The following is a 24893-nucleotide window of genomic DNA, read 5'->3' as shown; positions in this document are numbered from 1 at the left end:
TGAGTCTATTCATCTTCCTGTCCACAAACATCACTTCCCCAGTTGTCTCCTTCATGGTCAGTTTCTTCCCACTGCTTTGGATTCCAGCTGTGTTTCCTGCTGTTGTTCCCCCAATAGTCGACTTTGCTGACTACTGCATGGTATTCATTTAGTGGCAGAGTATGTGTTTGCTGGTTCTCATAATGAGCGTTTTGTCTTCCCCTCATGCTCATCCAGGTCTTGCCCTCATAAACATCTGTGTTCCTTTTTTCCTGCGTTGTTGGAGCAAATTTTATGTTTTCAGAATATAAGAAGTATAAATGATAGGGTTGGTATGTTGAATTTGTTAATAGACTTTTATATCATATAATAAAAACCACAAACCATATTGGTATTTCCTGACTCTTGATGCTTTTAAAATATTGATTAATTTTAATAAGGAAATGATTGACTGTGCTCTATTTGGTATTTGGCCTGCACTCTGCTGCTGGTTTTACTTATTCAAGTTCCTGTCTCTGCCATGCTTCTGCTCTAGTTCTGGTATTAACTCATGGATGGAGGGGCTCATCTTCATCACTGACGTCCTCATCACTTTCATAAGGCATAGGCCTTTGCCTAACTCTTCCTTTAGCAGCCGTGTCGGCATTGTTTGGTCTCTATGAAGATGACACCAATGAATGATATCAATGAAGAGTGTATTAAACCATTGTATGAGCATTTTAATTATGGATGCAAGAGCAACTTTGTTTATCACAAATACTGAGAGAAAAAAAGTATCACCATTTCCACAAAAAAGTTAAAGGGATAGTTCATTCAAAAATAAAAATTCTGTCATTAATTACTCACACTCATGTTGTTCAATTACAATATTTCTGTATTACTGATCAAATAAATGCAGTCTGTTGGAGCATAAGAGACTCAAAAGCATTAAAAACCTTGCAGACCCCAAACGGTATGAAATGTAGTGTTAATTTCCATGTATACTGTAAATACCCATTTATATTCTGAAGAAAATACGTTTTGATTTAAAAAAAAAAAAAAAAAAATATATATATATATATATATATATATATATATATATATATTATACCTGTTTGTGTGTCTCTCATTTTGTCTTGTTCCAAACTTTGTTTGATGTTGACCCACTCAACTCTTCCTCATCATCTTCCTCTGCCGTCACCACAGGCTTTGATCTTGCTGTTTTTCTCAGTATTTTGGGGTTGGCTTGCAGCCTGTGGAAAGTTAAGTTAAGTTAAAGGACAGGAATGTACTTGCTTTTGTCTCTCAGCATTCACAAGAGTGAGAAAGTGAGCATTCAATGTTCCCTCCCTGACTTGGATCCTGAGAAGAGAGGACCTGCCCTGATTAATGACATCTACTGCTCTCCCTAATGTGGCAACTGTCCATACTAAATTTGGCCACAGATCACCAGCGAGGTCAGCTGTAGGCAAAATAAACTCCAGGAGTTTTGAAGTGACACGAGAAGCCGTTGGCCTCATGCTTCCTGACATGATTTCAGGAGAGCTGAGGCACGAGGGGGACATTGATGGTGTTGTTTTAGCTTTTATTCAAAGGAACTTCAGCTACATCTTCTAGAAGGAGATTAACAGAACCACTGAGAAAAATAGAACTACGAAGAAAAGAGGATTCAAATCTTAATGCCCTTGCTCTTGACACTGATGCTTTCCATCTGTGCAAAAAGTGGTCACAGTCAGAGGTAAAAGACACTTCTGCACACTGTTTTGTAAGAACTCTCCATTTATCCTTGTAGAACATTAAAATACATTGATACAGCAATCATCACCCAACTACCTGGGCACAGGTAACACAATATGTATTCACAGAAGGAGCAATCAAATCTTCTCAACTTTGAACTTCCAGTATAACCAGTTCAGCTGTTTATCATTTCAGTCACACACCGTCCTGTAGTCTAACCCCTATCAGGGAAACAATGTTCTTAGTCTAACACTTGTCTGGTGCAAAATTATGTAAAAGTAAAACATCACTCAAATTTCTCAGTTCATTCATATCATGATTTTTTTTATATATTACTCAAATCATAATTTGTGTGATTCATGATTTATTTATAAAACACTTGAAAAATGCAAATGTCAATCTAAAACTGTAGAAATTAGATATGTTCTTCAGGTGGTCCACTGTTTTACTAACTGTGCAGAGTGGTTTCAATATCTGGGTACAAAGGAGAGTAAATGACACCCTAAACACTGAGGGTATTTAGCAACCCTTCTCCAAATCCTCAACACGGAGCCTTCTCCATTGAACCACAGATCAAATTGCTGGACAGCTCCACATAAAAATGAAAGGCAATTCTAACTGGCGATCTTTTGGCCTCAGGAAAATGTGTGTACTCAACAGCCCCAAATTGTGTCGCTCGGGTGTTCGCAAAAGTTCAACTGTGAAGTGATTCCAGAGGAATTACGGTCTCTCCACTCCAGACCTCTTGAGATCCAATAAGCCTGTTGGCAAGGTCAGCAAAGGTTAACCTACGACACCACGGTCAAGATCCAACAGCTCATTCCCCTTATACAGGAAAAGTGCACTACTTGTCTCATAATAGAGTGCAGGAATTCAATGTGATGTATTTTAGGCAGTTCAATTCTGAATGTGCATACAGACTTTGAAATGCACTGCATGTGGTTTCAATAATTAAAAGTGCTTTAATTAAATAGCTTTATTGTACTGAGCTGTGGCCTCAAGCTGAGGGCCTTTAGTAACTTTGAGCTTTGTCACCAATGTCTAAATCCCCTTTTTTTCTGGTCCGCACCACTTCGTCCCAACTGCAACGCTGCCAATGGGCCAGTCAGAAGGCTCTGAGCAAAAGTGGGAGTCAGTAAAGCAGGGAACGGGTCAGAGGAGGGTTCCCAAACCTGAGCATCTCCTTCTCTCTCCCAGACAGATAAATCTACCGCAGCCCACAAGCTTCTCTGAATGCTCCAGCCCCGGCTCATATGGTCCCTATTAAGAGTACTGGGCTGATGTGCCAAAGCATCTCACACTCACCCTCTGTATGGCTGGCCTGGCTGTCTCCAACATTCTCAGCTTAGTGAGGTCCAATAAGCCTTGTGGCCCGGCCACTGACATCATCTTCCTGAGGACCTGGTAGTCTGGCTTTTCATTGTAGCCAAGGTTTTCACACTGGACAGGTCTCTGCAAGGGGTCAGAAAGAAGGACATCTGAATACACAAAAACCTAAAGGACTAGTTCTGTCAAAAATTCTGTCACCATTTATGTCCATGACCATGTCATTTATTTATGACCATGTCATTCCAGACTTTCCTTATTCTGTGGAACGCAGAGTTATTTTTAAGAACATTTAAGTTTTTGTTCAAAAAATGAAAGTTGGGCTCCAAAATTTTCAAGTAGCATGAAATTATTCTAAACACCTCCATTTATTCAATTAATTTGATAAAAATGAAAGAAGTTATTCTCTTTTAAATAAAATCAAACCAATACAGAGACTACATCGAATATAACAACATAAATCTCAAATGTCAAAACTTGGTTCTTGCATGCCACATGACCAAACGTTTGAGCTTCATATTACCATATTTGATGTAAGCTGTACATGCATGCATACAGAAAAAAATTGGACTATGCCATTTAGGTTGTATAGATTAATTCACCCTACTTTTATGTGCTTTTTAGGGCTTGAAGATTTCGAATTTTAAAGCTAGCCATATCAGCCATATCACCATGGAGCCCAAGACCGGTTGCCCACTAAAGTTGAAGCCTGGTCAGTACCTGTATGGGAGACCTCCTGGGAAAACTAGGTTGCTGCTAGAAGAGGTGCTAGTGAGGCCATAAGGGGGTGCTCACCCTGTGGTCTGTGTGGGTCCTAGCGCCCCAGTGTAGTGATGGGGACACTATACTGTCAACAAGCACCATCCTTCAGATGAGACCTTAAACCGAGGTCCTGACTGTCTGTGGTCATTAAAAATCCCAGGATGAGTAGAGGTGTGACCTACTGTAGGCATCCTGGCTAAATTCGCCCATTGGCCTCTGACCATCATGGCCTCCTAACAATCCCCATATCTGCTGATTGGCTTCGACACTCCGTCTCCTCTCCACCAGTAAGCTGGTGGAATTCTGGCACAATATGGCTGCTGTCACATCATCCAGGTGGATGCTGCACACTGGTGGTGGATGAGGAGTACCTCCTGACAATTTAAAGTGCTTTGAGTGCCTAGAAAAGCGCTATATAATGTATGGAATTATTATTATTATTATTAGAATGTTCTTCAAAACATCATAATTTGTGTTCTGCAGGGGAAAAAGTATTTAAAGACATGAGGGATGACTTCTTTCTTTGGTGGACTACAACTTTAATACTCTTTAATAAACAATCTTGAAAATCAGATGCTGAGCAGGACGCATTTTATGTTGATTTATCCTGCAGTTGACCCAGATGCCTACCTAAAGCATGCACAAAAGTCCGGCCAAATGACAACCTGCATCTGCAGACTTAATTTTCATTCCAAAGGGAACAAAAAAACACATCTTCCTAACAAATGGACGGTGGCAAAAGCACGATGTAAAAGGGCCTCTCTGTTCATACAAGAACACAAATGTGTGTCTAATATGGGCACCTTCCATTCTTCACTGTAATAAATATGCTAGATGCAGTTCTACGCCGGTGCACATTCTCTTTGTGGCAGCCCAGCTGAATGTATACCACATGTGCAGCCTTGATGCATGTTAGAGGTCTTATCTTTCTGGTCCAGCTGCAGCCAACCTCTCAAGGTTGGGGGAATAAGGCCTCATCATAATCATAGATCACAAAACCCCCTTTCCGAAGACGCACATGCCCTCACTCCCTGTGGAGGAGGGAAAGATACTGCGGGGACACTACAGTCCATTGATTAAGGAGAAGCAAGAAGATTGCGCTTGTGGGGATTGTGAGGAAGCTTAGTCCCTGTCCCAAACCTTGTTGATCAATGCAAATGGTCCGCACACTCATGTGCACCTACCCGTGCTGGAGCCAGAGGTGGACATGTTCAGGACAGAATCTGGCAAGCTAGACATCAGCCTGTGGTCAAGAGATGATGAAGGGAAAGTTTAACCAGAGGTCCTGTTGCAAAATGCATCTGAAAACATATCTTTGCTTTCAACTGGAAATACACAAAATAAAAATAATAATAAAAAAACTATATTCTATATTTTAAAGATTCTTATCCACAGCTTAAATTTCCAGGCAAGAAAGAAAATCTGAGGCCTTGAACCTTTGGTGGAGTTGCTTTAACAAAACAGTTGAGTGAATAATTCAGGCTGAATAAGCACAGAAAGCCTCTGATCAGAAGCCACTGTACACAACAAAGCACAAGACCTAGACCTGTGGTGAAAAGGGGAACGTATTTGGCCTTAGCCTCCTTGACCTCAGCTGTGTTCTTAAGAGATGAGAGCCAGGGCAGAGTTCCACACTGCCAGTGAAGCAAGCAGTAGCCCAACACCTCCAAGTGTCCTTGACTGGATGGGGATGTTGGAGAAAGTGAAGATAAGGAAAAGAAGTTGAGTGTCGGTTAAGAAGCGAGTCAAAACCCATTGATTGAATGACCCGTCCATTGGCTTCTGAAATATGCCCTTATAAAAAAGGCTGAGAAAGGTGTATGTGTTGGGTGGGGGGAGGGGTTTGATAGAGAGGAGTATTTTGTTTTCTCAGCTGGTTCTCTGGCATGCTTCACAGGCTAACCGGCTTTTCCAAGAGATGCTGAAAGTTGAGAGACCTACTAGAGTAGGTCAGTTTCCTCCCACCAGAGTTCCTCACATCCCTCTCACACTCCCACCTCCTTCGTCTGGTCTGGCGACTCGTCCAGGAACCTGATCCTGACGGCCTCTGACATGATCCAGACAGACTGTGGCCCGGCCCGACACTCTCTCCAATGGAGAGCCAAGCAGTAAAACAAAGAAATAAATGTCTGGGCCCAAATAGTTTCCACATGTTTCTGGATTCCATGGGGTCTCCACTGGCCTTAAGAGAAGAGTCTGAGAGTGTGTGCATGTGCTCCCTAAACCTCCTCCTACTCCGATTCTGCCACAGCACATTACACAACTGCCATCTAGTGTAAGTGTCTTTTGTAAACTAAAAACTTTTTACAAGGCCACTTCATAGTTCATGGTTCTCACATTTATTTAATAATAAAAAAAAAGGTTTCAATAAAGATTTCTTAAGTTGGTTTGTTTTTTGATTCACAAACTATTGATTTGAATCAGATTTTAATGTGGTTAAATTTAAGTCCAACTCTTGGAATGGATGCAGTCCTCGCATATTTTTTCATATCTACCTCTGTAAATTATACCAAGCTTAAGACTGATTTAAATCACTAACTCATCTTCTTGGACTATTCATTGCAAGAACTAACTCAAAAGAGCCTGATAGTTCAATGGGGATTGAAGCGTTCAGTTTGGAATCTTGAAAAATGTCACACTTTATGTTTTTGTTTCACTAAAAATAACAAGTTTATAAGAGTCATTAATTTAGGAATCAGACTACAGGTTTCATGTTGTTTATATTTGATTCACTAAACAGCACAATCAGCTCACAAAAGAGTCAGATTACCTTGATCATATTGAATGTTTGTTTTTTTATGTGAGACCTGTAAGAATATCTCAATATCTCTTAATAGTTCTTAACCTCGGTAACAGAAGAGATTATTACTTTTGGACCACGTACAAAGGTTTTGGTCTTCAAATAAGCCCAAGAGCCCACTCTAATGTTACAGCAAAAGCATTTACTTATGAGCACTGAGTATGAAATGGCCTCACTTAAACTGACTGATTAGTCTCACGCTACCAGACAGACAGCAGCAGCATTTAGATATGAAATATTCATTTTGGATCCTAGCTATGAAACTAAAATGCGTTTTGGGTCAGACTGACCAATTACAGGTTGACTTTAAGCCAAGGATCCTCAATGAAACACATTCAACTTAATTTAAATCTGAATGGTACAGTTTTGTCGAGTTAACCTCCTGTTAAGCATGTCCCTTCATGAAAAACTTAATCAATAAGGGTAAATTAAGGCACATCATTTGTTCGTGCCTAGAGAGTGTCTTAACTAAATACTGTAACTGCAGCCCATCTCCTGAGAAATAACCTATCGACTGCATTCTTCAAAAGGGAAAATCTCTGACTAAATCCATGACCATCATTGATCCTGCCATGCCCATTATGGAGTCAGCCTCCTTGCCCGCTAGCCAGCAACACCATTAGGCAACGTATATAGGTTTTCTTTATTTTTCTTTAAACTTGATCAAACTAATTTAGCAAACACACAATTTAATAGAAAAGATTTTAAAATCCCTCACAGGTGACCTTGAAAAAGGGCACTATGACTAAATACCAAAGTGCAAAAGATAAGACATGCTCTGTAAACATTTTGTCTGCCTCTGTAACTGGGAGTGGAAGGGGTGGTCTGCCTTGCCTAGTCCTGACACCGATTCATAAGGCTGAACCACAAGAACGGTTTATTCCAGGCTGAGCACAACACCTTCCATCAGATAAAAGCTGTTGTTCATAATTATGGCCTATTGTTATTGTGATTATCCAAATCGCCATGTCAAACTCTTGAACCTCTTCTTCTGAATTTCAGCCAGCTCACTTCAAACCCACAGGTGATAATTAGGCCTTGGTTTTAGCATGGGGTTCAGCAGGACAAAAAGTGCCCGTTTCTGCACTCCTCACCATGGAAACAAATCAACACCTACACGGGGTGCAATGGGCCAAAAGAAAATAATCTACATTCATCTACAGGTCAGATTATGCTAATGACCTACACAAGAGCAGCTGACAGTCAAGAACGTCAAGACAGATGCAGTGCAGTGACGTCGGCTCGGCCACAGTGTGTTTGCTAGTGGTACAGACAAGGTTTGTTCAATTTATAGCCTTGCTGCTTTGAGTTTAGCTTCAGGAGTGGATCGGGACACTAAACTCTCGGGTCGGTGCATCAGTGGTTAGGTGTTTTTATAAACTCTCAAGTGTTATATAACTTGCCATATGCAGTGTGATTAACAGTGTAGTTCAACTAGCCATCCATTCACAGAGCAGTGAGAAAGAATCAGGACCATATGTAGAATCCTGTACATGAAAAGTTAACAAATTGTATCAGGTAAAAACACACAGCCTTGACTGAATGAAGCCAGACCTTGGTCTGAACCTCAGCATGATTTACTTTCTGATGTATCAAACAATATGTTGTTCTGAGTCCGCACTATGAGCTACGAGTCATGTACTTTTTTCCGTTTATATCACTAAACAGTAATAAAACACACAGGCATTCACACTTATTTATCTTTCACATATAAAACCATCTTCATAATATAACAGTTCTGTTAAGGAAAAATTGAATTAACTTGTTTCATTCTACATAAAAGCCTATTGTTTTTCTTGCCAGTGATTTTCTAACTTGTTGACAACATGGACCCCCAAATATGATATTCTCTTTAAAAGGGTGCACTTCCAAAAACATGAAGGCAAATATATATTTTGATGTATGTTTCCCTATATTTTTTATTGAGAAAAACAGGCATGCTACTTACAATAAATAAATAATAATTCAAAAAAATTATATACTAAAGAAAATTACTGAAACTGTAATATCGTCTAATGCAATAAATGTGTAAATGTAAAATAGTATTGCATTAAACATATTTAATATATAAATTATCTAACATTAACTTTAACCATGTAAATATTTTCATATTTTCCTGAACATTTTTGCAGATCACTCAGCACCATGGGGTTCTTGCTACAACTTGCAACATAAAAAAATAAAATAAATAAAATAAATAAAAAAAACTTTTAAAAAATCACCCATTGTCAAATATTGAACATTAACCCCCGGTTTCACAGACAAGGCATAGTCTCATAATAAAATGCATCTCTGGGCTGTTTTAACTGAAAGAAACGTGTTCTGTCTGATCTTAAAACATGTCAATGCCACTGATTTGTCTCAAAATGCACATCAGTAATGTTTTTTTCTTTTTTTTTTTTATAAGGCACTTTATAAAATATACTTAAAAACTTATAAACAGGCCTAAACATTTTTTGCTGACTAGGCATCTTGTCTTTTTTTCCGTGCACTTTCAAAATTAACAGCAACAGAAACATGGCTATCAGCAAGCTTTACCACTCTGTACTCAGTATTGAACTCCTGTAATATCTTATGGCCAATGAGTTCAAAGATATTGGCTTTGAGTCCCAGTTCAACAACACACCAAAGCTTTAATTAATAGTAAATGAATACAAGATGCAGGTTATGACTTTGACTAATTAGGGATTTCTTGAATTAAGTCTGCCCAAGTAAGCATGGATAGAACAATCAATATCCAATGAAAAGGACTGTACACAATTTACTAGTTAATGTGTTTCCAATAGCATGACCCATTAGCTGAGGACATGGTACTGACAAATCCCAGCAATATAAACAGGACCACATTATACGGTGAGTAAAATGGCTAGAGAATTCATAGTTTTTGGTGAACATGAGATTACAACTCACTTCCTTCCTTAATGCATGTTCCTTGTGTGGCAAATACATTGATTCAAGCTAATATCCCAAAGAAGGCCAGTCTTTGTAATCATTAATCACATTTCCAAAACCCCTTTCCTTTTCCCTATTACAATTCCCAATCATTATTTTCTTCTTTTTAAATATCCTGTTTCACTTGCAAATAATAATTATGGAAGTAAAATTGATTGTACATGGCAATTCATGTTGATTTCAACTTGTAAACGTTGGACATTTGTGCATTGTAACATGTTTCTATCTCAGTAATATCTCTGGGTGGCTTCAAAAAATAAAACTAACAACACATTTCACATGCTCCTTTGTGAACATCAATGCTTATATACTTAATAGTGCCATTGTGTCCTTTCTTGGGATTCTCTTTGCACTCTTTATGCTCACCATTAGGACAGTATCTATATGCAAGACCATAGTCAGCCAGGTACACCTGCAGGAGATAAAGTCACCATAAATCATCCCAAATACATTTCCTTTCAAAATGAATCCCTCCTACTGTATATGGTATGTTAGTGCAAAGCACAAAGAAATTGGTTTAGTATTTAGGTTGTGACAGCAGATTGAGAAGTTAATTGATTATACTCAAGAGTGAGTTCCAAATGTCATCAATGCCGGCTCGCCGTCTTAGTAGACGATCAATGAAAGTAATAAAAAACACTCTTATTTGAGTATGTGCTGCACTTGAATAGGTATTACATACACAAAAAGATAACCAATCGTTTAAGATGGAATTGTGTCGATGTGTATGCAGCCACACCATGTCCCAATAATAGATTGGCAGCCTTAATGTCAGCATGGACGTACTCATTGTCATGAATATATTCCAGGACATCCAGCTGTTGAGGGCAAAGTGACAGAGGTTAGCTTGAATAATTTAGTAACCTCGTAATGACCTACTGTAATGACTTCAGGTAGATAAGCTGGATGCAAAGCAGCTAAACCATCAGCAAATGCAACGAACGTTTACTTAAAATCCACCGTATTGAGTAATGCTGCAAATACTTTTTGCCTTGTCACACTTATGTTCAATCAAATCCTCTATATAAAAACTGAGGTCACGTTATACCTACTCATAGGTCGAGATTACAGTTTGTCGATATATTGTTATGAAGCAAGCAGCAATTTTGTTATTTTTGACTATAACTAAAACAACAACAAAAAATCATTCTAATAATTTAAATGCAGTTGAAATAAAATTAATTAAAATACATAAACTTAAAAAAACTTGACAGCTAAATGAAATAAGTTTAAGCTGAAGTACTAAAATTACAGATAAATACAAGCATTAAAAATGTAAACACAAATAAAAGGATATAAATAATAACACTGGCAAGCAGCTCTAAACTCAAACTAAATGTTGCATGAATGTCAGCAGCGTCTCACCGTGTGGAAGCCAAGCTGTAGCACGGTGGGCTTCTTCAGTTGTCCACCATTCTCCATGAACACTATTTGCAGGTCTGTACCCAGCTGATCCATCATCATAAACTTGTACCTGCATAACTGGAAAACAAAATGAAAATGTACTTAAATACACAATTAGCAACACCGAAACACAATATTATTAAAAAAAAAAAAAAAAAAAAAAAAAAAAAAAGATGCACTTTATATTTTATTTAATGGAAAATTCAGGGCTGGGCAGTATGACAGCATATATTATGAGACTTTAAATGTGTTGGCAATGGGTCATGATTTTTTTTTTTTTTTTTTTTTTTTTTTGCCATTTAACAGTGGGCAGGATTGTTATATAATATTTAAACATGAGACTGATAAAAATAACAAGAAAAGTGTGTCCCAGACAAACTTTTATTTTACCGTTTTAAAACTGCATTGGCACGATCCCAGATTTATTATTCTGAGTATTATTTTTATTTTTATTTTTTCATTAAGATTCACAGAATTATGTTTCCCTGTCAAGGGAACTTCGAACTGCGTCCTCTGAAGGGACACTATGGGGAACACCTCGTCGTGACCCGTGTCTGAAGCATACTTTGAAAAACGCCAATGTGTTGGCCGGCGACAGCCTCTGACGTCGCTACCGGCGCGACTATAAATACGCGCCCGTAGGACCCGTCACTTATCTTCTTCGTCTTCATTGACTGTTTTGTTTGAAGCGTGCATCTGAGAAACGACCAGAATGGTAAGAGCGATCTATTATGGTTATCATGGCATCCACTAGCAAGGCGTTTAAACAGTGTGTGCATCCATGTCAGCGTTATTTGACACCTGATGACACACACAGTCTGTGCGTCTCTTGTTTGGGCAAAGAGCACGCGCGCGATGTCCTTGAGGGGGCATTCTGCGCGCACTGCGAGCGTTTTTCTGTGGAAAAGCTCCGCTCTCGTTTGTCATCTGGATCTCGCGGCTCAGGACCCGCCGTTGCCGAGGCACGGAGGAGAATGAGCTCGTGGGGATCGCAGGTGGATCTCGCTGAGGAGTTTAGAGAGGGACTTTCCTCTCACACTCTCCGGCGGCAAACGAGAGCGAACTTCGAGAGGAAGATGCGTTGTCATTAACCCTTTCTGACACTGAAGTTAGTGCTCTGCTGGGTTCTAACCAGAAAGAGCAGGAGATATTTGAGACTGGTGAAGAAGCTGAGGCTGAGCCGCTCATTTCTCCTGCTCTGCGTATGGGGAGCTGTTAGAGGTTATGGATCGCGCCGCGGCCAAAAAAAAAAAAAAAAAAAAAAAATTTTTTAAATAAAATAAAAATAAATAAACTTGCCATGGAAGTGTGCCAGAAAGGTAACGTCGCGAGGTAGACTCGATGAGTGTTATTTTTCTGACCATAGCCCGCAGCCCAGGTGAGCCTTCCATTCTTGCCTGACTTACATGCAGAAGTTGAAAAGGAATGGAAGAGGCCGTTTTCTCTTGCATCCATCGGTTTCAGCATACGAGTTATGCTGATATCGATGGCATGCACGAGGACGGCTATGAGAGGATGCCCCCTGTAGAAGAGATGCTGGCTTGCTATCTCTCAGTGGGGGAACATCCTCTCTAAAATCTCCCTCTTTGCCATCTAAGCCCTTCCAGGATACATCCCGCTTAAATGGTAAATCATACGCAGTAGCAGAGCCCGAACAACAAAGGGGTCCTGGCCCATCTCGATCTGAGGATCGAAGACGGGTGCAGAAGGCTAGTGTCGCGGCTCGTGCTCCTCCCCCGCCTGAGGGCAGGGGCAAGAGGAATCGCGGGTCACGAAGAGGTAAGCAGGGTCTGAAGGATGTGATTCAGACGGGGCAGCGTTCTCGTCTGGATCAGAGCGATACCTAGGAGTTTGTCACTTCCTTTTGGATGTTTTTAAATTCTGTTTCATTTCTCCCCTGCCTAATTCCCCTGTAGCCACCAGCGCTCCACCTGATCGTGGTTAGGTGGAAAGTTTCTCACATAACAGTCTCCTATCCTGGACCTGTTATGTTTTTGGTTGGTCCTATTTTCATAGTGACCTCCTTACTGACGGTCCGGACCAAAAGGGGACGCCCCGTAAAGCGGGACTCCAGTACAGGAGGGTGGGTGAGTATGTAACCCTTTCTGCTTATGGGTGTTATGTTGCTGGTGGTTATGTCTTCTAACAGACTCTGTGAGTTTCCTTTTACAGTGCTCAGTTCCAGCCTTGTGCTCTGGCCACGATCACACGCTTTCGGCAGGCGGCCGTGCCGCGTGGGTTCGCCCCCCCCCAGGGCGCGACACCCACCGCGGAGCGAGTTCCACGTGCGGGAAGCAAGCGCTCTGCGGTTGCTCGTCCCACACCCCTCCCGAGGAGCCTGGCTGATCGTCAGAACTGGCATAGCACTGCAGGGAATTTCATGGATATCCGGCCAGGTCACCCTGAGGGGCCGCCTGGCCGCTTGGCGCATCCGGGGAGGTGGTAGTTACGGAGTCCTTCTGTATGTACTGCCTCAGGTGATGTTCCCCTCGCTTGAGGGTTGGAGCTCGCCTCTCCCGTGCGATCCAGCGCCTCTGCGATGCTTAGGAACCTTTCTGTACACACGCTAAGTCTGTGTACTGTCTCAAAACCACATGGTGGTCAGTGTGCACGTGAACACTTTGCGCACTGTCTCAAATCCACGTAAGTGGTAAGTGTGCACGCAAGGCTCTGCGCACTTTCTAAAATCCTGTACGGTAAGGGTTACGCGCCCCGCTTCGTTCCCTTTCTTAAGATGATTAGCCCCGAGGTTTCTTGGGCTTCATTCAACCAGTGTGTATTTGTTATACACCCCAAGCATCGCTTCCCTCAACATGAGGGGCTGTGTGGACTCCCACATATTGTGGACTTTTCAGATAGTAGGCTTCACCAGGCCTCTCTGATGGTGAGCTCCCACATACTGTGGTTGTCAGGTAGTAGGCCTCACCAGGCCTCCCTGGAGATTTAGCTCCCACATGCTGTGCGTTTCCACTAAAAAAAAAAAAAAAAAAACAAGCTCCCACGGTTTGTGGTTGTCAGGTATTAGGCCTCACCAGGCCTCCCTGGAGTCGAGTTCCATATTAACTTCCACTGAGGTGGTTATCAGGTAACAGGTAGTAGGCCTCTCTAGGCCTCTCTGTAGGTGAACTCCCACATATTGTGGTTATCAGATAGTAGGCTTCACAGGTCTCTCTGAAGGTGAGCTCCCACATACAGTGGTTGTCAGGTAACCTTTTTCTGTACACACGCTAAGCCTGTGTACTTTCTCAAAACCACATGGTGGTCAGTGTGCACGTGAACACTTTGCGCACTGTCTCAAATCCACGTAAGTGGTAAGTGTGCACGCAAGGCTCTGCGCACTTTCTAAAATCCTGTACGGTAAGGGTTACGCGCTCCGCTTCGTTCCCTTTCTTAAGATGATTAGCCCCGGGGTTCCTTGGGCTTCATCCAACCAGTGTGTATTTGTAATACACCTCAAGCACCGCCCCTTAACATGGGGGGCTGTGTGGGCAATTCTCGCGGTAGTTTAGCAGCGCTCCCCTTTTCTAAAAGGGTCGCCTATGAGCATGCTGCTCGGAGCTCGGAGTCCTCCTCTCATGGGAGACTGAATTCTCGGTTTTTTCATCAGAGCGCTCCAGTACTACATACTGTTTTGAGACGCACTGTGAGAGCAGACATCCTGCTGAGGCTCGGGGAATGGCGCCTTCGCACCAAGGTGTTGAAGTAGAGTTAGAGAGGTTGGCCAGACCTGGGTGGATCGGTTTTTGCGGCTCAAGAGAGCGTCGCACTATCCCCTCTGGCTTCCTCTGACTCATCCAGCTCCATTGGGGCTGGACGCCATGGTACAGGCGTGGCCGAGGCTTCATCTGTATGTTCCGTCCTCCAATTGCTCTGCTCCCGGGCCATTCCATCTACGAGCTGCTCTATCAGAGTGCCACGAGAGCCCCTCCTTTGTGACAGGCAAGACTTGGTAATAAACGGTGCTAAGTTCTTAGCCGTATCCCTTTAAAGGAATCTTTCGTGATTCCAAGCCTTCAGCTCTACCCCGGGCCGAGGCCCTTCAGGTAAGTTGGGTATGTAGCTTAGGCCTTTGGCCATAAGGGATAATGTCATGGACAGCCGTCGAACCGTCCCAGGGGCGACTCCCGGTGAAATGGTAGAGTTGGTACTTAGTGTTTGCCATGATTCTGGCCTGCACTCCCCTCAGCATGGCGGCGTGGGTATACTGTTCCCCATAGTGTCCCTTCAGAGGACGCAGTTCGAAGTTCCCTTGACAGGGAACGTCTCAGGTTACGAATGTAACCATGGTTCCCTGAGAGGGAACGAGACACTGCGTCCTCTAGCTCCCTGCCATGCTTCGGACGCAAGCTTCACGAAGAAGATAAGTGACGGGTCCTACGGGCGCGTATTTATAGTCGCGCCGGTAGCGACGTCAGAGGCTGTCGCCGGCCAACACATTGGCGTTTTTCAAAGTATGCTTCAGACACGGGTCACGACGAGGTGTTCCCCATAGTGTCCCTTCAGAGGACGCAGTGTCTCGTTCCCTCTCAGGGAACCATGGTTACATTCGTAACCTGAGACGTTTATTAACAAGGTTCAGGAGGAGCATGTCAGATACTTAGCCTAATTAGCAGAGGTGGAGCGCACTTAAGCTAATCAAAACTATGGTATAAATACAGCTATGGTATAAATACAGCAATCTATCCATTGACAGTTTATCAGTATCCCGCCTCCACCCCATCTCCTCCTCTTAGAGTTATTTTTATACTTTTATATGGGAGATACTCTTGGTTCAGGCCATTCCCGAGCTCGGGGCCCTTCCCCGGACAGCAAGCAAAATATGCATTCTAGTACTTCAGCTAATTATTTGTAAGCGTGAACTCATGAAATGAGAAATTAATGACATGACATGAAGTGTTCATGTCATGATGTAAGATGATATGAGTCAAACTCAAGTATCATAGTGTAGCCTACCTTGTAACGTAACTTTCAATCAGTCCAGACCCCCAGTAAGCAAAAACCTCAGCTATTTGAACTTCTTCCAATGTTTTACAGGGATTTCAGAGTTAAAAAATGTTTTAGCCATAATATAATATATTATATTATGTCCAAACTCCTGACACTGCATGCCCATTTTATGTATTTGCACATGCTTTATAAACACATAAAGTGATACGTACACACACTCTCTCACACACTCGTAAAGAAGCACTTCTGTCTTGACTGGCTGTGCACCAGATTGACAGTAGGCCTGGGGCCTTTTGGAGAAACCAGCTTCATTATCAGCAATTTGGTCACTCTCTGAATTAGAGCTCAAACAAGCTGGGATTGCACTAACGACCACAGAGGTGCATGTTTGCTTTGGTTTATTAATACGCCTAGCCAGGCTAATTTACATCTATAGCCACTTCATCAGTGACATGCACTCCATGTTTGAGAACTCTCAGATGAAGATGAGGGGTCTTCAGCATTTTCATTCAACATACTCTAAAGACTGCATCTGTTTCTACCTCCTTTAGCAATAATACAGTGAGTGTTTATGGTGTTCTTTTGCTTGTTTGTTTTTTAATGTTTTGCATAACAACAGAATTCCATCACAGGATTTAAGTTTAAAAAGGAACAAAGTTTCTTACTAGTATCTGGCTTTGCTGCTCGTTGGTAAAATGTCTATTCTGAGAATAATGGTCCATTTTCATGAGATTCCTGAAAATGTACAGTATATACAAAAATCAGAAGCGCCATAGACACTTAACCTATTTATATGAGTATTAATGAATTTAATGTTTCAATATATTTCTTACTGTTTTGATCACAAAAACAGTGTCATCGTGGACAGGGACATTCACATCTCGAAAGGCTGTAAAAAAAAAAAAAAAAAAAAAAAATTATATATATATAAGAACAATTATATCTGTTGTCTGAATAATTGTTGGTTTGACTGTGCACTAATTCTTGTTTAAAACTACAAAGTTATCCAGTCAAGAGCAGTGAGTGATTTTATTTCTTTCATTTTCTTGGATTAACATTATAGCAGATAGAAGCTAAATTAGGTGTGGTACTTTTAAGAGACAACGAATGCATCCAATATAACAAACATCCCATTTTTTTCTCAACTGTTTAATTTCGCTTAAAAACATAACCAACAGTTTTTTCGAACAAACTTTCCAATGTATTTTGACATATTTGTCGGTACAACAGCAAAAAGAGGCAAATTCGTTGTACAAGTGTTTTGAGACGTCTCTCTCTGCGTGCGTCCTGAACACAAGAACACCGCGGGCTCTTTCACATCCTTTTTTCTGTCTGTTTAAACAACTGCCATTGGTATTTGTTTGTCCATGTGCAGGAGGATCTTTGAGGAGAGCTTGGTTCAGTGTTGCTGTCTGTGAGACGAGGCTCACCAAACACAGCGTGTGAGTAACCAGCTACTCTGTTGAGCTTTTCCGCGTCTTGTGTTTGAATGATTCTAACTCTTTTGAATGTTTAATTTGGCAAGTTGCAATGCTTAAAAACAAGTGAAAATTATAAGCTTTTGTGATGACACGGAGCAGTGGCCTGTCAACTGTCCTGATCGTCTTTTTGGCTATAGCCTTAGCCAGACTGTTGAGATCGCCAGGGCCCCCCCTCGGCCGTGGACCCACCTTTCACCCCACTAGCAACGGCCCTGCTTAGGGTTAGGAGTCAAACTCTCTTACCACTAGGCCAAGACTTCCTTTGTTATAATTTTTTTAATCATTCAGTGTGAGCAAATCGTTTTGGCAGGTTTTTTGAACATATTCGTTGAGACGATCTAAATAAAAAGAACAATTTGTTCATGACTCTTAAAGGAATGTACTTTTTATTCAGCTAAAACTGATGATAGATAGCCAGCATGGTGCACCATATATCAAATAACTCTGTTTCAAGAGCTTTATAAATAAATGTTCAACAAACAGGTTGTGCAACTTAATAGAAATCTGTAGAAAATGTCCCCGTGTCACATTCAGCTCAGAATCATTGGCATTTGAACACATTTGTCCTGTGTGGGCTATAGGGTATATCTCCTTGGCTCTCTTGCAGTCCCAAGTACAATGACACCAATCTTGAAGGGCCATGGCACCATTTTCCATAAATGCCCCTTGTAATGAAGATGGCATAATTGTTGCAATTAGAGAGAGCAGCTTAGGAAGGCCTTGCAGTGGCCCACCTCAGCCCAGGTCCATATGGTCTGAAATAGATAATAAGAGTCTTTTAATGTGCTATGTATACTCAATATGAACTGTAAAGGAACAAGCTGTAATTTTCACCTAGGCCATTAAGAAGTGACAGATCAGACCCTTGTGAAACTGTCTTGACAATGTTAATATGCCAAACGTCTCTCTCGCTCATGTTCTATAACTTTCTCAAAAAAAGACAAATTATATTTGAGTTGTGTTCAAAATAGGTAATATTTTTTTTTATTAAAATATTTTAATATTTTATTTAGTAAATTTTGATTTCTTTCTTTAATGCTGAATTTGTTCTGTCTGAGTGCTCATGACCTTTAGTAAGGAATGGCATCTTCATTGGAATATGTACCTTTAAATTATTCTCGTTTACTAAAGATCACCAATCATTTACATGCTTTCATAATATTTCCATAGATTCAGAAGGTTTAACTGATATCTCTGAGTGACAATACTAAAAATAGCTGCAATTATTAACGAGCTGCAGTTTTAAAGCTCATATTGCATGCAATACCAACAATTTATGCCACTGATGCGAAAAAAAAAAAAAAAAAAAAAAAAAAAAACTTGAATTTTGAAAATATTAAAAGTTGTGAAAGTCCTTCCAAGGTCAAAACTAAGGAATAAGGTGTTGTGTTGGACATGGAGAGTTTGTCACAAAATTTATAATGTTGCTTTTGTTATTTGAAATTGAATTATTTTTCACTTGGATAATTTAAATGTCACAGGGGTTACACTGGCTGCAGTGTTTTGATTTTTGAAAAACAATTCTAATACATCGTTTTAAATGCTTCAAGGAACATTTCTGAAAATTATTCCTTTCTGAGATATATATAGATCTGCACTAGGTACATCTGTGAAAGCTTTCATTGTTTTATATTAACACTTCTTTAGATTATGTTGTGTTGGTTTTGACCTGTTTGGGTCAGGTAGCAGGAAATACTCTGCTGAAAGGAAAACATCAGCATCAAAAATGAATATGCCAAACAGATGAAGAAAATGCATTTTAAAATGTCACGGCGTAACCCTACACAATAAAAAAGTTATGTATTTAAGAATGCATTTATGGATGCATATGTAAAAGGGCATAATGACCTGACCTATCACAGATCATTACATTGACTTACACGGTTGGCAAGAAGCAGAGCTGTCAAGGTGTTGGCTCTGTTGGGGCTTTCAGGCATGTTTAGTATTCTTCATGTGTGTAGTTCTTTATTAGCTTGTAAAGAAAATGCATTGAGGATGCTGAAATTCTCTCTCATTCCCAGTATGGGTCTTATTGCATCAGTTCCATTATCAAAAGTTCATTCAGCACACTAAAAGAAGCTGTTTAATATTGTCTGCAATACATGTCGACTTATCATATCGTAACCCCAAGGCATTGCCTGCAAAATTATACATTCCTCTGAGTCAAAGCATGCCTTAAATGCAAGATTATTTCAGCCAGCACATTTCTGTACTGATTGTACAAGTTATTATACAAGAGAACCACATTAGCAGTCCATACAAGCAAACAGCCTCTACAGCATGTTCCAATTACAGACTGTTTTGCTCCGAGTATTTTCTTTCTCCTTAGTGCATTATCGAGGCCTTTAAAACTAGTTAGGGTAGCAAGATGTATTGCTATTTCAAATACAAGTAATATGAATCTAATGACCAGTAATGAGAGACTGGTTTGCTATTACGAGGAGGCCAGATACTTGCTAATAAAGCATGCGGACTGCTCCAGGGAACTTGCACTGACCAAGATGTACATTAGGGCCTTGATGTCTCTAAGACCTGGGGCTAAATTGAAATGTAAAACTCCAAACCAAACATCATTTAGGGCTATATATCTCTTCATGATGTGCCACTATTTGTGGAGATTGGTGGTGGTTATGATGTGATTTTTTTCTCTTTTAGAGCTGTGCATTCTGCAGTGGTTCTGCTTGTCCTAGATAAACAAATAATAAAGAGTGTGGCAAAAATATGAGAACATTGCATAGCAACAATCTAGCCGGAGTCCAATTCATTTAAATCAATAGATAGAGCAAGACCTTTGTGGATATTTTGATTTCTTCCTTTAATGTTAAATTGGTTCTGTCTGAGTGGCAAGGAATGGCATCTTCATTGGAATATGCGCCTTTAAGTCATTCTCATTTCCTAAAGATGTGCCCTTGGGCGACAGTCATTTACATGTTTTCATAATATTTCCATAGATTTTCAAGTGACCAAAGAGTCCTTCAGGCCAGTAGCAAATTAAACTCAGAATTCAGAAAGTTTTAATTTATATCATTGAGTGTGTATGATAATACTGTGTATGTGTATATACAGTATATATGCAATATGAGCTTTGCAGTTTAAAAGTTCTGTCAGTATACGATTTTTTTTCTTTTTTCTCACAGATTCATCAAGCAAGACAGTAATCAGTTATACATTATTACAATTTCTAATAATGGGGTGGGGGGTGCACTTTTTTCTCTCTATAGTACACATGCAGTGAGGCCCGGCTGTAGGGTTAATGAAGCTGTCTGGTGCTCTGTGCCTGGATGTGTTTGGTGAGATGGCAAGAAGACCCTTTAGCTGTCTGTCAACCCTGCTGTCCACATGACTAGCCCCTGCCTCTGTGCGACTCATCGATCTCAGGGTCAAGTAGACAGTAAGCGAAAAAAAAAAAAAAAGAAAGAAGGAGGACACAAGGGAGTTGTGTTTGAAACTGTGTGTGTGTGCTTGTGTGCTTCTTTGACATAGTCTCCCCAGACATGTGCACTCTTCTTTGCCCTGCAGGACAACCAATTAGAATCACACACTGGAGGTGAACTTGCTCTGTATTTCTGCCTGTTTATATCAAATTCAATGTTGTTTATTGTGTTTATTTGCAATAATGAGATTATGGATTTTTAATTTGGAGGACAGGATTTACAATTATTTTTTTCTAATCTAAATTTTTTTTTGAACGGGATCTTTTAAACCAACTTACAAAATATCTGGTGAGTTCAATAGGCAGGAATAAAAGTAAATGGCTCTAAACCCCGCTTACTTTTACTCTTTCTAAAAGATGTTTCAAGATGTCACAGTGTCTGGGTTGTGTTCCCTGGGTTTCCACTAGGTGTCTTCCTTTTCCACGGTGTCTGTCACCTTATCACTTCCTGTTCCCTTATTTGGTCACCTTTCTCCTTGTTTGAGTTAATTGATTGTTCCCCACCTGTCTCCAGTTCCCTCATCATCCTTCTTTGTATTATACGATGTGTCACGGAGTCCTTGTCTTATGTGTGATACTTTCCTGAGTCTGCTCTTGCCGTGTGTTCTTGTTTTGTTTTCATGTTAATTGGATATTTTGGTTTTGACCCTGCCTGGACTGTTTACCCTTTTGGATTGCCCCTCAATTAACCTCTTACCTGACCTTGGATCTCTCCTGTGTTTCCTGTATCACCGAAACGTGACACATGATTGTTTGACTGTACAAGAATTACTGCTTTTTGCTACCAATATGCCAGTCAGTGTGGTCAAGGACTACTGATATACAAAGATTGTCCATTTGCCTTATTATATCCATAGCAAAGGAACAGTTTAGCGAACATTTTTTGAGATTTCATGATTCCCCATTTATTAAGATTGGACTTGGTCTTGGATGTGCTGCCCAGAGGCATTGCAAATATGGCTGCCTAGTGCTTTTGCTGTGGTGTGGTTTAATTTGCTGATTTAACATCGTGTGACCCTTCAGAGTTTAGTCTCCTCTCCTCTCCATGTCCCCCCTCTCTAACTCTCTCAGCCTGACCACAAGTGTCTTCCCTCATACTGCTCAGACACAACATCTCACAACTAAGCCATATCAACAGCTTGCATATCAGTGACCTTTATGTTTATACTTGGTCTTCAGCTGAAAGAGATAAGTTGCTTTAGTTTATACAGTATAGGCCTGGTTCTGCCTCTAAAGCCAGCACTGGTTCCACTGTTGTAGACAGAAAATGGGGTAAATTTCATTTACAGACAAAAGCATTGTTGTGTTTGTTAAATTTGTTATAATGTGTTACTGAATGAGGTTTTGTGAACTAATATTGTTTACACTACAATTCAAAAGTTTGGAGTCAGCATTAATATTTTTGAAAGAAGTGCTTTAAAAAAGTATTCATTGATCCAAAATAAACTGTAGTGTATGTTTTTACTAAAACCAGATTACACGTGCACAGTGTTTCTTATATTGTATTGTTTCTTATAAGCGAGAAATTGAATTTAAAATAGATGTGCAATCTTCAGTTCTAATGCAATGGCTGTTTATCTTTCTGGGTATTTATAGAAGCCCAAATGTGAGTTGAATGACAGTAGAAAGGCATACAGTTTCTCTAGATGTACACATCAGGGAATCTTAACAAGCTTTGAGAATTACGCTGAATTGTTCACCTGTGTGCCAATTACAATAATATTATTTACTTAGCACTACCTTTTCCTTTTATGTTCTGCCTTAATAACAATGGATATTGAGTCCCTTAAGTGCTCGCTTAGGTTTGCTTAATTATGATGCCTATTATCATCCATGTATCCACCCACAACTCATCTAAATTCAGTGCATTCTGTCTCTGCATATGGAGACCACACCTCAAGGATAAACATAAACGAACCCATGCTTTCACATAAATGACTGAACATTTACTCTCTATATATGAATACACTGGAGTATTATTACACAGTATAGAAAAAATGTACTTGAAGTTTTACGATAAAATCAATATCGTATTATATTTATAAGTTTGTTTAGACTTTAACATGCATCTGTGAAGAAACTGTCTCTGACCTCCCATGCTGGCCATTGATTTGCTATAGCTGCCTCTCACTACCATCAGAACATACAAAAGGCTTTAGCAAGCATTAGACTGTGTATGGTTCAGTTGTGAATCTCATAAGTTAACAGTACTTTTTAATTTGGTCTCCAGTGGGTAGTTAAGAGAAGGGAATGACTATGAGAAACACAGAAACCCTTGGGCTATAACAATTCCCCTCTTTTTCTATTTCTCTCTCTGTCTCTTTACATGCTCTCATCCTCCATTTACTTCTCTTCCAAGCCCTTGTTCAACTGTGCATCAAATGTTAAATACTCGAGTTATCTTCTCTCTCTTTTCTTTTTACTTTCACTTTTTAATTGAACCACAATGTTTAAAGTATACTCTATAACAGGTTGGAAACAGGTTGTGTGCTTTAACATAAAATCCATGAAAAATAGGATTTCCATTTCTCCTCAGATTCATCAGATGAATTTTTTCAGAGTAGCTTAACATATCTCTATAAGCTGTCTACATCATAATAATCGCAGGGTATGTTGCATCTGTATACCTGAGCAGATGAGAGAAAGGGGAAGAAATCAGTTTTGTATTCATGACGGTTTCTCTGCACCGAAAAATCAATCTCAATCAAGCAGCTACAGAGTTTATCATAAATTATCATGAAAAGGGTTCCCACTGAGTAGATGCTTAATTACAATCTAATTTGAATAATTTTGCATATTAATGAGTGCCGAATGAAAATCGTTTTTGGAGTTCTTACTTGAGCCCGGGAACCCACGGTGATAATTGTAGACCTTTAAAATGTATGTGATCTTATTACCGCACCAAATCCAGCCATTTCTCTCAGCACACAGTTGCGTTATAACTTGATTAATGGACTTGTGTCTTTGACATTAATAAACTATAACCGAATTAGAAAGACTTCATTAGTTTCAGCTTGGACCACATGTTTAGCTGCAACATGAATTAAACTGCTGTGATATCAGCACCTCCTAGCATTTTGTTTGGGTGATGAAAGTTTTCTTTCAGATGGTGGAAATTAATTATCAGTGTTTTGAGCAAATAGAATGCTGGTAAAATCTGTTAAAGGGATAGTTCACCAAAAATTTTGTCATTTTACTCACCCTTGTGTCGTTACAAACCTGTATTTCTGTCTTTTTCAGAACGCAAATGTTTGACTTCCCTTTTCTCAAAATATTCCACAGAAGAAAAGTCTTACAGGTTTGGAATGACTACAGGGTGAGTAACAGAGTTGTCACTTTAGGTTGAATTATCCCTCAATCATGAACATTTTTTGTGAGCACTTAGATAGCACATGTATGTCTGCAAGATTTCTTTTTACAGATCGCTTCATCTGCAAAGCATCTGCTGTAAACAAACATCTGACAGATGTCTTTAAGATGATATTATTATTAGAAGATTCTATATCATAAACATCTTAAATAAATTTTTTAAGTGTCAATTTGACATCTGATAGGAAGCGTCCTATAGAGGCATTGCAGATTAGCAAACCATTAAAAAAAAAAAAAAAAAAAACTTGGAGATGTAAATGCAGACATCAGATAGACGTTGTCTCCGTGTGCTTTAAGGAAAATTTATTGAACTATAAAAAGTCTAAGCTAAATAGCTGTATGCGGCTTCCCTTAAGACCATAACTGCATCAGATGAAATCTCTCTCATCCACACATTCTCAACTCAAAGCTTCAAACAAACGCTGGAGTAAAACAACACGTTTTCTGGGCAGAGGAATGCAGAGGTTTGTGTGGGTTGTAAAAAGCAAGCTTGAAAAGTGATCCAACAGCAGAGACTAGTGGCGAGAAATGAGCTTTGTGAACATTTGTGGTTTTTCTCCAGTCTCTACACTGTTCTTTTTTATAGCCTTGATCTTTCCCACTGTTTGCTCAATGATCTAAGATACATTTACAACACATTAGGCTGTAAGGGTGAGGTCATTACAGAGAGGTCGCCCACAATATACACAGAAAGTTAACTTTCTATACTAATGAAAAACTGAGG

At 40.0% G+C, this 24893-nt stretch overlaps 1 pseudogene; it reads right to left on the bottom strand.

The window, feature by feature from the left end:
• Positions 1-5: 5 nt before the first annotated feature.
• Positions 6-24893, bottom strand: part of LOC128026591 (serine/threonine-protein kinase VRK2-like) — a 38890-nt pseudogene continuing 14002 nt past the window's right edge.

The sequence above is a fragment of the Carassius gibelio genome, chromosome A13 (genome assembly GCF_023724105.1).
Source record: "Carassius gibelio isolate Cgi1373 ecotype wild population from Czech Republic chromosome A13, carGib1.2-hapl.c, whole genome shotgun sequence".
NCBI classification, from domain to species: domain Eukaryota; kingdom Metazoa; phylum Chordata; class Actinopteri; order Cypriniformes; family Cyprinidae; genus Carassius; species Carassius gibelio.
Note: the sequence above shows the minus strand (reverse complement) of the source record. Positions and strands in the feature narration are given on the sequence as shown.